This window comes from Elgaria multicarinata, chromosome 21 (genome assembly GCF_023053635.1).
Source record: "Elgaria multicarinata webbii isolate HBS135686 ecotype San Diego chromosome 21, rElgMul1.1.pri, whole genome shotgun sequence".
In the NCBI taxonomy this organism is placed as follows: Eukaryota; Metazoa; Chordata; class Lepidosauria; order Squamata; family Anguidae; genus Elgaria; species Elgaria multicarinata.
In genome coordinates this window covers 7,007,835-7,021,320 of record NC_086191.1, presented here as the reverse complement: position 1 = coordinate 7,021,320, position 13,486 = coordinate 7,007,835, and the positions used below count along the sequence as shown (strand labels likewise).

The 13,486-nt window shown below is 43.6% G+C and overlaps 1 protein-coding gene across 2 annotated transcripts in view; it reads right to left on the bottom strand.

The window, feature by feature from the left end:
- LOC134412194 (chorion class B protein B.L1-like) overlaps positions 1-13,486 on the bottom strand; it is a 44,828-nt gene that overhangs the window by 16,507 nt on the left and 14,835 nt on the right. Inside the window, exon 1 of one of the 2 annotated variants that reach the window (XM_063146033.1) lies at positions 2,170-2,193. The exons of the other annotated variant lie outside the window; for it this stretch is intronic. The gene's annotated coding sequence lies outside the window, so the exon portion shown is untranslated. Of the gene's footprint in view, positions 1-2,169; positions 2,194-13,486 lie in introns of those variants that run through there. 2 annotated transcript variants of the gene reach the window in all.

The following is a 13,486-nucleotide window of genomic DNA, read 5'->3' as shown; positions in this document are numbered from 1 at the left end:
TTCCGTTGTAGCCAATTCCAAGGGAGGGTAAACAGGCATTACTATTTAAAAACTAGACTTTCCCCATGCTCTTGACTGCCCCCTTCCCATGGATGTTCGTGAGTCATTTTGACCATGCCATCAGCTTCCTGAGCATCTCCTGCTGCATTTCCAGGTTTTAGTGGTAAAAAATAAACCTAAGAAAACTGGACTCTTCTGAAATATATTGGCATTTGTTGCGTTTTCCTGCCATGTACAGGTGAAGTTTCACTCTAAAATGCCCACTAGAGGGGGCTGTTCTTTTGAATTGTATTGGCCACATGGTTGTGGCCCTCTTCCTTATATAACTACAGCTCATTGCAAATGTGGAAGAGAAGTATGAGGTAGAACCTCCATAGGGAATACAATTTTCCACCCTTCTGAAGGAGCTTTAAAACTCGCCTCTCATCCCTATGTGCTTTATGTGCATGGGAAGGAATTGTGCAAGGGCCGAGTTTAGGAAGACATCCAAACATTTGGTGCAAGGTAGAGAGGGGAAAGGATATTGCTGGTTGAATGATGGAGTGTCCCACATATCAGACACTGCGGAACCGGGCAAGAGAGCATGTGGGTTAAATGCAGTCCAAGTTCTTATGAAACAGGAGATGACAGCAGACACTTTGGTCTTAGCTAGACCTAAGGTTTATCCTGGGGTCATCCCAGGGTCATCCCAGCCTGTTCCCGGAATCCCCTGTGTGTCATTCAGATGCACAGGGATGACCCCGGGACAATCTAATGGTGATGGGTAAACACCTGACGCTCACCAGCTGCAAACCCAGTGGACCAGCTAGCGAGATAAGGGTTACCCTTGAGGCTGACCTTTCTCACTCACCCGGAGGCTGGTGTCATGGGGAGGAGTGACACTGGAAGGTCTCCCACCCCAAAAGGGGGAGCCAGGGGGTGGCGAACTGAGGAACGCCACCCTATGGCCAGGAATGACTCACCCTAGCAGTTTATGGCTGATGGTGGTTGTAGAGTTAATATCAGCTCAGGTTGCCCTTCTGCAGATATGTTTAATAAAATGTGGCCCAGTTTAAAACCCAGCTGTTTGTGTCACCTTGTTATTTCCGCCCTCCACATTCCGCAACCAGTAAAAGTACTTCACATGGTCCTGCATTGCCTTGTGAAGCCTAAAATGTGGTATAAAACACATTAAAAAACCAACTAAAAACATAGCATACATGATTAAAACATTCTTAAAACTTTTTGTGAACCGCCCAGAGAGCTTCGGCTATTGGGCGGTATAGAAATGTAATAAATAAATAAGTAAAACATCCTAAAACTTTCTAAAAATTGCCACTACACCACACCATTCCTACCTCCAGCAGTATCCATTTAAAATATTGATTTTGTTTAAATTTCTTTATTTATTATTCCATTTATATCTCACCCTTTTTTTCCTCCAAGGAACCCAAGGCAGCATACATAATCATCCTCCACTCTGTTTTATCCTCATAACCACAACCCTTTGAGGTAGATTGGGCTGAGAGTTTCTGATTAGCTCAAAGTCTCCCAGTAGGGTTCCATGACTGAGTGGGGACTAGAACCTGGATCTCCTGACTCCCAGTTCAAAACTTTAGCCACTACACCATACCATTCCCATCTCCAGCCACCAAGGGAGTAGCTAGAGACTGAAGTTTTGGAAAACTGAAACCTAAGAAGAAGAGAAGAGATAGGGTAGATCCGACCAGAGGGCCCTGAAGGGTTGAATATCTTTTCTACAAGGATCCAGACATGAAAACATAAAAAGGGACATTTCAGATTGGACCAAAGCCATGCCTTGTTCCAGTATAACGTTCCTACAGTGGACAACCAAATGCCCATTGGAAACACGGAAGTAGAACTTGAACGCAATCACACATTCCTGCTCACCTTACACAGCAACAGGTGTTTGGCTTCTGTGAAATGTCCTTCTTTTCATTGCAAGGGCCCATTTGCCTCTAGTATTACGAGCAAGGGGGAAATAGCCCAATCCTGGAGTAAGTGAAATGTATACGTCCACCTGTTCCTCATTCAGAGGGAATCTCATTCGTATAACTATGCTTCTGCTGATGATTGACAGGACCCTTCATTCTTGCTAGGGAAATGTAGGCCCATGTAGCTCTGAACCACAGACAAGCATGAAATTATCCCCAAGAAAATAGGCTTAACTGCTTTTCCAAGCAGATGTAGTGAAGACTGGGATGTCAAGTAAAGATGTCGGAATTGCAGAAGGATGGTTGAGTTTTTACACAGTTCTGTCAGTGTCCCTTGGAGTCAGGACACCACCTGTTTCCAGCAAATATCAATGTGCTGAAGTCGGATTTATTTTCATGTGCAAATTGACTTTGTGAATCAGAAATCGGTTTCTGCTCCCTATAATTGACCTCAGCACAAATTGCCATTTACAGAACATGAAGAACACCATGAAACAATTAGTAAGAGAGCAGAGAGACACTAACCATTTATGTTAGAGATGCTCAAAGCACATCAGACAGCCTTCATGACTCCTTTTAGACTTCAGTGGTTCATCTTTTGTTTTCTTTACTTTGCTGTTTTTCGTAAGGGACGGGAGAGGCTTAAAAAAGTTCTGTGTCATCCATTCAATCTGCAGTAGGCTAATAGTCTCCATAGAAAAAATGATGACATCGAAAGAAAGAAATTTGTCATTTGCATTCAGACACTTGTTACAAAGTTTCTTCCTCTTCTTCTTCTTCTTCTTCTTCTTCTTCTTCTTCTTCTTCTTCTTCTTCTTCTTCTTCTTCTTCTTCTTCTTCTTCTTCCTGAAGTCATGATCCTCAGCTATTCTATAGTGAATACATGGTGGTCTACAACATGTTATCTCCTACAGTTTTGTCCAACTCTTAATGGAGGAATTTGGGAGCCAAATCATCAACGCCACATGGCTGTCAATCCTCTACATGAAGATGTCCAACAAAGCAGAGCTCATACTCTCTCTAGTAACAGATTTTCTTATTATGACCTGCCTTCCAATGTTCAACCAAGATCTACCTACATTTCTCTGTCCATGTTCATGAAGCTCTGGGCCATCGTGACTATTTAGGGGGGCATCATGCATGACAATGGTGATCACCATCCTTTTGTACTCATTACTTTATAATGGGATTACATTTCTAGTTTGCCTTTTTCTCCAAGGAGCTCACTGGGGAATTGATGCTTCTTTCCACCACCAATTTTATCCACACAACAACCTTTGGGGCAGGCTAGGCCCAGGGATCCTCACTGGCCCTTGGAGCTTCATGGCTGATCAGGGTATTTGGATCCTGGTGCCTCTGCTATTTTCCTCATCAAATTAAAGAGAGTAGACACCTCTTTCTGCTTTGCACTCATTTTGAACAGGTAAAGAAAAATGGTCTGCAACACATTAAAAAAAATCATTTGCTGGCATCAGCTGGTTTCCTAACTCCATGGGACTCTGAAACCCCTGTATAAAAGTTGAAGTTGTGGTTGCTGCTGGTGCTGTTTCAATTTAAATCCCACATTAACATGTGGATTGAAAAACAAAGCAGATTCAAGTGCCTTTGGGGAGAAATTCAGTGATAAAAACCTGCTTGAGTGTCACCAGAGTAAACATGATATCATGTTTAGAGAGCTTTGGCTATTGAGCGGCATAGAAGTGAAATAAATAAATACTGTAAATGTTGACTCAAACACAAAGACCAGATCTTGGACAATAAGGGGGTCATCAGAAGGGGGATGTTTGTGTTTCTCTAACATCACTATGGCCTCGTGCTGCTGTCCCACCATAGCGACAATCTCTGCACATGGGGAGAGAAAGAGGAAGCAGCAACGTCCACGTGGCGCATTCAGTGCGCATTTTTATTGGACTGCTTTTCCTGCGCAACGCAGGAAATGGGGGTAAATTTCATTATTAAAAAATAGACAGATTTTTGGGGTATTTTTTAGCGACAGAAGAATGAGCAGAAGAAGTGGGACGTGCACAGGATGTGGGCATCATTGCCCAAAGCGCCGGCGAAAAACCATGGATCGGCAGTAGTGGGCATCCAGGACTATGGCATGGAATAAAATGCTCATCGATGATGCTCTAAAGCCTTCACTGATGTGCCCCATGATCAGTGATGATGTTGCACAATGTCACAAATTGGATATGGGTCCACCTTCCCCTCCATCTATGTGCATGTTTCCTTGGTATTCCAGGGTCAAACCCAGATGGGGGGAGAGTAGAGTTCCATGGACTAGATAAAATGCCTGACAATGGCCTAGTCTTGTACTGCCTTGTGAGACGTGTAAACCTTACTGTATTGCTAGATGACTCCTGTTCCAGGTAATCCCAAGACAGAGAGAGAACTCATCATTGAAAAGAGCAATGGGAGTAATATTTTAGACTATTTCCACACACCAGAAATAGATATTTTCAGTAGAAAGAGTAGAGCACGCTCTCCTTCTTTCCAATTTGAATTCAGAAAAGAGGTCGCTTCATCTCTCAGACCTTTTGGGGGACCTTGCTACAAGGAGTGAAGACCATAGCTTCCAAATCAAAGAGACTTTGGTTGTAATAATGCAGCAGAAGCTTTATTGGAAAAATAAAAGAAATGACAATAACAGTTGTACACGCGGTAAAGAAAACAGGCAATAGAGGCATATATATATATTTAAATTGTGGATTTAAGATCAAAGCAGTGAGACGTGGACAGTAGTAGAGTGTCTCACAGTCATTCAGGGCTTCCTGGGGTTCCTCAGCTCTTAATCAAGGCTTAGGAACTTTAGTAATGAATCTGTGCCTTGGCTCTGATTCCTGGTCACATCGTGTCTCGTGAGGATATCCTTCTCGTCTTTCACAGTCTAGAGGCACACGCTACCACGGCGTCCGAGGAGACCCCTTCTCCCAAGGGCACCACCCCTCCTCAAGCCAAAGCCCCCACCCAAACTTCCTCCCAGCCCAAGGCCTCCATACAAGCCTCCTCCCAGCCCAAGGCCTCCATAAGCACCAGAACCAGCCAGAGAACAGGGGGTGTTGCCTCCGACGGAAACAGGCTCACAGCTTGCAGACAGGATGGCCCCTGGGACGGTCACAACGAAGGGGGGTGGCTGGATCACAACCTCTGCAGGTGGGATCTGGTTGATAGGTTGAGGGTTGACTCCAGCCAGGGTGCCGAGCTCTCCTGAGGTGGTGCTTCCTCCGAGCAGTGCACCAGCACCAGAGCCTAAGCCACCTCCGTAGCCACCTCCAAAGCCAAGACCTCCATAGCCAAGACCTCCTAAGCCGAGACCTCCATAACCAAGACCAGCAGACCCGAAACCAACCACTGGGCTAGAGGCACAGGATGGGACGGCACAGGATGGACCACAATAGGCCATTTTCTGGGTAATGGTGGGAGTCTGGAACAATATTTGAGAAACAAGAATGTATGAGAACCAAATATAGTGTAGTGTGCATTCTCTCTTCCTCACTCAGTCATCTCTCTACAATTGTAATAGCAAAGAATATTATTTGTAGTTTTCAGAATATCATAAATGAGCTTCAACTTTTTGCCTCCTCACTGTTACCAGTTTTATTGTAAGAATGTACAATATGGGCCAGATCTACACCTGGTGTTATATGACTATAATCCCATCATGGTAAGACCCCCACAATGACACTTGTGGCAGAATTTTGGAGAGTGTGCAGTAATGTGCCCAACAGTTAGCAGTGCACTTCAATACCACTATAAAACAGTATTGTACATCTCACCATGGTCATCACAATGCTAGGAATAGCTGAACCTATGGAATTTAACTCATGTAGATGGATGTGCGTTTCATCACAAAACATTTTCTAAGAATTTATTTAAAAAATTGCAAGTTCCTCACATTCAAGAGAGCAATAACTTGAAAATGTTTTTTTTTTAAATCTAATTCTTCAGAATGTGAAACTGATATATTCACCAATCAATCATTAAGAATCATAGAATAGTAGAGTTGGAAGGGGCCTACAAGGCCACCGAGTCCAACCCCCTGCTCAATGCAGGAATCCACCCTAAAGCATCCCTGACAGGTGGCTGTCCAGCTGCCTCTTGAAGGCCTCTAGTGTGGGAGAGCCCACCGCCTCCCTAGGTCACTGGTTCCATTGTCATACTGCTCTAACAGTCAGGAAATTTTTCCTGATGTCCAACTGGAATCTGGACTGATTGAGTCATGTTGCCATGTGCTCTGCTGATGTTCGACAGGACCCTTGGCCCTTTCGCAAAGACTCTAGGCTTACACAGATGCAGACTACAGAGAAGCATAAAAAATATCTCGAGGAAAATGGACTCACCTGCTTTTCCAAGAAGATGTAGTGGAGAGAGAAGATGTCAAGTGAAGCTGTTGGAATTGCAGAGGGATGGCTGAGCTTATATACAGTTCTGTACAGACAAATTTACTTTACTAAGCACAAATATTTTATTTCTTCTTTACCTGGAGCATAACACAGGATTCCCTCAACGTATGCACCATAAAGTGTCTTAAAATAATAATAATAAAAACAATTACACGGAGATTAGAAACACCCAGGATTTAGATAAGAGATCATCAAAGTACTTCAAAGAACTTTCTTCAACTGCTTTCCCCTGTTTGATATTGTATTTTTTCGTTGGGTGAGGCTGCAGTTTTGTCTGGGGTGAGAGCATCATCCATGGTACATGTTGGCACGATAAAAGCCTTAATTGCAAAAAGAATGAAATCAAAACTGCTTTGTAAGGAAGAACCTGTGTGGTTTTCAGTAGTCATGATTCTTGGCTATTCCATGGAGAATAGATGGTGGTATACAGAATGGTATCTCCCAGGGTTTAGTCCAGCTTTATTTATTTATTTATTTATTTAGAATATTTATATACCGCTCCTCATTGAAAAATTTCGGAGCGGTGTACAAGGTAAAATGAAAATAAAAACAGAATAAAACAGTTAAAACAAAATTTAAAAAGAAGCAAAAAACAACACAGAAATCCAAGGCTGCATGTTAGAGAAAGGCTTCTTGGAATAAAGATGTTTTCAGGAGGCGCCGAAAGGAGTACAAGGTTGGAGCCTGCCTGACTTCCAGAGGCAGGGAATTCCACAGGAGGGGGGCCACCACGCTGAAGGCTCTTCCCGTGGTGGATTCCAATAGGAGGATGGATCTAGGTGGAACCACCAGGAGCAGGCCCTCGGATGACCTCAGGGACCGGGCAGGTGGGTAAGGGAGAAGGCGCTCTCTCAGGTATCCTGGTCCCAAGTTGTTTAGGGCTTTGTACACAAGGACAAGAACCTTCAACCTGGCCCGGTAGCGAATAGGCAGCCAGGGCAGTTCCCTCAGCAGAGGAGTTACATGCTGGAAAGGGGCAGCTCCAGACAACAGCCGAGCTGCAGCATTCTGCACTAGCTCCAGCTTCTGGAGCAGCTTCAAGGGCAGCCCCACATAGAGCGCGTTGCAGTAATCCAATCTTGAGGTTACCAATGCCTGTACCACCGTGGCCAAGCTATCCCTTTCCAGGGGAGGCCATAGTTGGCGAACCAACCAAAGATGGTAAAAGGCACTCTGAGCCGTGGCGGCTACTTGAGCCTCCAACGACAGAAATGGGTCTAAGAGTACCCCCCAACTACGAACCTGTTCTTTCAGAGGCAGAGCAACCCCATCCAGAACAAGCAATGAGCCTGTCTCCCGGACTCGGAAACCACTCACCCAAAGAGCTTCCATCTTGCCAGGATTCAGTCTCAGTTTATTGGCCCTCATCCAGCCCATTACTTAGCTTCATGAGAGAGATGGGAGGGATTGAGAACCGTCACACCCCCACCAGGAAGTTGCCATACATCTGCATGAAAACCTCCAGCAAGAGAGAGCTCATAACCTCTCTAGGTAACTTGTTTTCTTATGAAGACCTATCTTCCAATGTTCAACTGAGATCTACCCTCCTGGGACTTGCCTACATTAAGCACCTAGGCCATCATGACCATTTTGGGGCCCACCATGCATGACAGTGGTGATCAGCAACCTCAACAGCACTTCATTTGTCTTTTCTCCAAGGAAGACACTGGGCAATCTATGCTTCTCTCCATCACCAATGTTATCCATGAAACAATCTTTTGGCGAAGGCAAGATTCAGAGATACTCACTGGCCCTGGGAGCTTCAGGGCTGAGCAGGGTGTTTGTAACCAGGTGTCCACACTTGTTGTCCTATACTCTAACCCAAGAGTTATAAATGTTTGGTTCTCCAGATGTTTTCACTTACATCTCCGTTAGCCCTAGCCCTAACAACTAATGATGAATGATGATAGGAGTATTCCAAAACATCCAGAGAGCAACACATTTTCCACACTTGCTCTAACCACTACTCTGTAGTGATTTTTGAAGGTTAAAAGACATAGCCATCATGAATAGTGACCACTGATAGCTTTATCTTCCATGAAGTTGTCTATTCCCCCTTTTAAAAAATCCACATTTTTGGCCATCATGACAGCTTGTGATACAATCATAGAATCATAGAATAGCAGAGTTGGAAGGGGCCTACAAGGCCATCGAGTCCAACCCCCTGCTCAATGCAGGAATCCACCCTAAAGCATCCCCAACAGATGCTTGTCCAGCTGCCTATTGAAGGCCTCTAGTGTGGGAGAGCCCACAACCTCCCTAGGTAACTGATTCCATTGTCGCACTGCTCTAACAGTCAGGAAGTTTTTCCTGATGTCCAGCTGGAATCTGGCTTCCTTTAACTTGAGCCCGTTATTCAGTGTTCTCATAGTTTAATTGTGCTGTGTGAAGAATAACTTCCATCTATCTTACAACATCCAGAGTCATTAGAATAGTTTACTGGGTTTTGGCTCCATGAGAGAGGGAGAAAAACTTAATCCACATACTCCATAATCTGAATATCTCCCTAAAACTCCATAATTACCTCTGTTCTTGACTTTTATGCCCTAAATAAAAAGGTCTGAATGTTTTCATATGTACTGAATTGGATAGTACTGTTTTTATTGTTTTAATCATTCCAGGAAAGCCCAATACTTTTTTTTTCTCTTGCAGGTAGGACAAGCTGATGCCCTCTCTCCTTCCAGTTAAAGAAAATGAACTGACCTAGAGGTTGAATCTTTACTCAGGACTGGCAATGGGAGAGCGGCCTCTGCCCCAGGCTGCATTAGGATGTCCAAAGAGCATGTCCCTTGCACCATTTATTCATTTTAAATCCTCAATTTTCCTGAGAGGAACAGCATACTAAACAGCCAAATTATAGTATTGTGGAGATCAACACAAAGTGAGTTACCAATCAATGTAATTTGAATGTTGCTTAAATCACATCCACTGTTGCTCAGACTAAGCAGAAGACATCCCTCCAAGACTAAGGCCATAGCTAGACCTAAGGTTTATCCCTGGATTGTCCAGGGGTCAAACCTGTCCATCTAGGTGACACACAGGGGATCCAGTGCTCAGGCAGGGGCGAACCCTGGATGATCCCAGGATAAACCTTAGGTCTAGCTGTGGCCAAACTCTAACACTCAAACTTTATTTTGTTTTATGTACAAAATCTAGGACACAGGCATTGAGGGTATCTTAACCTTCTTCCTGTTTGTAGTGATCCAAAGCTGAATGTACCCAACCTGTTTTCTTCTCCTTTGAATTCCGCCATGATTTCATTCTTCATCTCCAGGTCAACCTCAGCAACTTCATCAAAATATTTCACCATATGGCATTGGAGAGAGAAAATGACATGGTAGGATTAAATTTATTTGGCATAGGAGGGTAGATCTTGGTTGAAGATTAGGAGAAATATTTTAAGTTTTAAGGGAAGTTGAACAATGCAACTAATTATCCAGAGCGGATCTGGTTATCCCAGGTCAAGGGAGGGTTTAGCCCGGCCTGAGCCCGAGATCCCCTGTGCATTGTCAGCCCAACTTACCAAGCAAACAAGCAAAGCTCTGAATGCTTCATAAGAGGTAACAACAAATGTTCCTTGAAGTGCTTTGAAGATCTCTGTGACCAACCTTGGGTGTTGCTCATTCTTCTTCTAATTGCTGTATTTTCCTCTGTGATTCATCAGTTGAATCAAGTCTGTATTGAAGACAATGAAACAGAGAAGAAATATGTTTCTGCTCTGTAAAGCAATTTTGCACATGAAAAGAAAATTGCCTGCCACAAAGTAAAGCATCGTCGGGAGACAGGGGTTGCCCTAACCACTGAGAATCCTGTCAGAGGCTTTTGTGAGGTTTCAGCATGAAGAAGTGTGGATTTCTTGGAAGAAGGTGTCTCTTGGACCACCGTCAAGTTTCTAGGATACTAAACAAGACTAGAATACAAAAGGCCCATTAGAATAGGCATGGCCAGGAATTGGACTTAGCTAATATTCAATTAAGTCAGAGATCTTCTGGGAGGGAGGTATTCTGCTGAGTTTGAGTAACAATTGAAACGGGTTAAAGTTTTGGAACAGTTAATAAATTACATTGATTGATAACCCAACTGATTGTGTAGATCTAGATGATAATATGAGTTGGATGGTTATTATGCTGTGGTCATATTTGTTTGTTCACCCTGTTGTTATATTTCCAAAAGGGAAGAAGAAGAAGAAGAAGAAGAAGAAGAAGAAGAAGAAGAAGAAGGAGAAGGAGAAGGAGAAGGAGAAGGAGAAGGAGAAGGAGAAGGAGAAGGAGAAGGAGAAGGAGAAGGAGAAGGAGAAGGAGAAGGAGAAGGAGAAGGAGAAGGAGAAGGAGAAGGAGAAGGAGAAGGAGAAGGAAGGAGAAGGAGAAGGTGGTGGTGGAGGAGGAGGAGGAGGAGGAGGAGGAGAAAGAGAAAGAGAAGGAGAAGGAGAAGGAGAAGGAGAAGGAGAAGGAGAAGGAGAAGGAGAAGGAGAAGGAAGGAGAAGGAGGAGGAGGAGAAGGAGAAGGAGAAGGGGAAGGGGAAGGAGAAGGAGAAGGAGAAGGAGAAGGGGAAGGAGAAGGAGAAGGAGAAGGGGAAGGGGAAGGGGAAGGAGAAGGAGAAGGAGAAGGAAGAAGAAGGAGAAGGAGAAGGAGAAGGAGAAGGAGAAGGAGAAGGAGAAGGAGAAGGAGAAGGAGAAGGAGAAGGAGAAGGAGAAGGATCTTGGAATTGTTGTAGATCGCAAGCTGAATATGAGCCAACAGTGCGATATGGCTGCAAGAAAGGCAAATGCTATTTTGGGCTGCATTAATAGAAGTAGAGCTTCCAAATCACGTGAGGTACTGGTTCCTCTCTATTCGGCCCTGGTTAGGCCTCATCTAGAGTATTACGTCCAGTTCTGGGCTCCACAATTCAAGAAGGACGCAGACAAGCTGGAGCATGTTCAGAGTATTGCATCTGGACGCACAGGGGTGAGCCCAGGGCTCTCACCAGGCTAACCCATGGTCTAGCAAAGGCCTGTGTGTTTCTTCCTGACAAATCGCCTTGGTCTTCCAAGCTTGGTGCCTAATGTGCTCCTAGGTCTAGAGACAGGCCAAATCTCAATTGAAGCCCAGGTTTTGATATATAAGTCAAACCTTGGGCCAAAACTGTTATTCGCCCCTTGAGGTTTGGCTCCTTTGACATTAAGTGATGTACTTCAGTCCAAATGGAAATGAGCTATGGATGAGAAATTGAGTAATTTGGTTCCCTCGCAAACTGCCATTCTGGCCCTGGGCCATACAAAGACTAAAGAAGACATAAATCAGCACATCAGGGACATTGAGCTAAAAGTTCATATAAGAGCAGCTAACCCACATGCCAAATTCAGAGACTGGGGTTGGGTGTTTTTACCTGCAATCTACCTGACTATTTTAACAAATAGTCTCAAAGAGCACCTTTTATCAGCTTAGATTGATATACCAACTACACCCTTATCTGGACAGAGATAGCCTAGCTACAGTTATCCATGCTCTGATAACCTCTTGTTTGGATTACTGCAATGCGTTATACGTGGGGCTGCCTTTGAAAACGGTCCGGAAGCTTCAGCTGGTACAAAACAGGGCAGCACGTTTACTAACAGGGACTGGCCGGCGAGATCACATTACGCCAGTCCTTTTACAGCTTCATTGGCTGCCAGTCCAGGTCCGGGCCCGATTCAAAGTGCTGGGATTGACATTTAAAGCCCTAAACGGTTTGGAGGAACACCTCCTCCCATATGTACCTGCCTGGACTTTAAGATCATCTACAGGGGCCCTTCTCCGTGAGCCCCTGCCAAAGGAAGTGAGGCAGGTGGCTACTAAGAGGAGGGCTTTCTCCGCTGTGGCACCCCGGTTGTGGAATGAGCTCCCCAGAGAGGTCCGCCTGGCGCCTACACTGTACTCCTTTCATCGCCAGCTGAAGACCTTTTTATTCTCTCAGTATTTTAACACTTAATTTTAACTTAAATTTAAATTTTACTGTTCTAACTCTGTATTTTAATCTTATATCAATTTTGCTGCGTGGTTTTATCCTGATTGTGCTTTTTATACTGTATTTTGTATTTGTGCTTTTAACCTTTTGGTTGTTTTATTATGGTTGTAATTTTTGTGAACCACCCAGAGAGCTTTGGCTATTCGGCGATATAAAAATGTAATAAATAAATAAATAAACAAACAAACAAACGGTCCTGAAATATTGGAAAGCGTTTACCCTAACCAAGTTTAATGAGTTTCCTTCTGCACTTCTGGAGAGAAGACACAATAGTACACCATATTATGGGCTACATCTCGCTGTATTGTTGCTTCTATTGTGATTTACAGCATATTTTTATTCCTCGTATTTTACAAGGAATACCCGGGAAACCTGATGTGCTTTATATAGATAATGTGTATTTTATATCATGTTTTTATACTCTTCATTTTATACTTTGAATGGTTTTAGTTTTTGTGAACCGCCCAGGGAGCTTCGGCTGTTGGGGGGGTATAAAAATGCAAATAATAATAATAATAATAATAATAATAATAATAATCTCTTAACTGACCAAAATCCACAGATAACAGCCAAGGGGACTAGATTCTGTGCTACTACAATTGCTTGCCAGCATGGGATAAGGAAAAACTTCCTGACTGTTAGAGCAGTACGACAATGGAACCAGTTACCCTCGGAAGCCATGGGCTCTCCACACTAGAGGCCTTCAAGAGGCCACTGGACAACCAACTGTCAGGGATGCTTTAAGGTGGATTCCTGCATTGAGCAGGGGGTTGGATTCGATGGCCTTATATCCCCCTTCCAACTTTATTTATTTATTTATTACATTTCTATACTGCCTAATAGCTGGAGCTCTACTATTCTAGGATTCTGTTAAATGTCTGACAACGTTTTTACTTGCCAAATCTTGTATTTTTAGGAAAAGGACATGTGCATATATATTTTTTAAAAATCTATGTGTTCAATTTTACATTTTTAAATTTTTATTTTTAATTAGCTCTTCCTGATTTTACATCGTATTCACTGTGCTATTTTACTTAGCTGGTCTTGTGACTGTAATGAACTCCTCGTGTCCCCCCCCCCAAAAAAAAATCCAGCATCAATCTTATGAAGTTTGACTAAACTAGGAGATGCCATATTGTATTCCATTATGTCTTTACTATGGAA